At 29.2% G+C, this 360-nt stretch overlaps 1 protein-coding gene across 1 annotated transcript in view; it reads right to left on the reverse strand.

Moving 5' to 3' along the window:
- The window catches only part of LOC107475965 (probable serine/threonine-protein kinase PIX13), a gene marked incomplete in the record, with an annotated part of 4,455 nt that overhangs the window by 3,455 nt on the left and 640 nt on the right, over positions 1–360 (reverse strand).

Below are 360 nucleotides of genomic sequence, written 5' to 3' on the forward strand. Positions count from 1 at the left end.
AAAGAACAAGAACACAAATACAATTACAATTATGTGAAAAATGTAAACTCTTTTTACTATAATCAAAGGAGTACACTCATAAATTGAGCTTCTTTCAATCATAATTCTCCAAATTATACTACAAATAAATGAGATAACATTTTAAAGTTCCATTTTTAAGAGGTATTTCCTAATATACTCAAATATGATGCCTCTAATTTATACATAATTATGAGAAAATAAAAGTGAACAAAGTTGTATCCATGCAACCATTGGAGATCACTAGTCCCCCCAACAAGTGATCAACTTTGAATCCTAATTGAACTTTTCGTGTCAGAGCCTTGAAACAATTGTGCAAGAGATACTTGTGAAAAATTAACC

This window comes from Arachis duranensis, chromosome 1, assembly GCF_000817695.3.
Source record: "Arachis duranensis cultivar V14167 chromosome 1, aradu.V14167.gnm2.J7QH, whole genome shotgun sequence".
NCBI lineage: Eukaryota > Viridiplantae > Streptophyta > Magnoliopsida > Fabales > Fabaceae > Arachis > Arachis duranensis.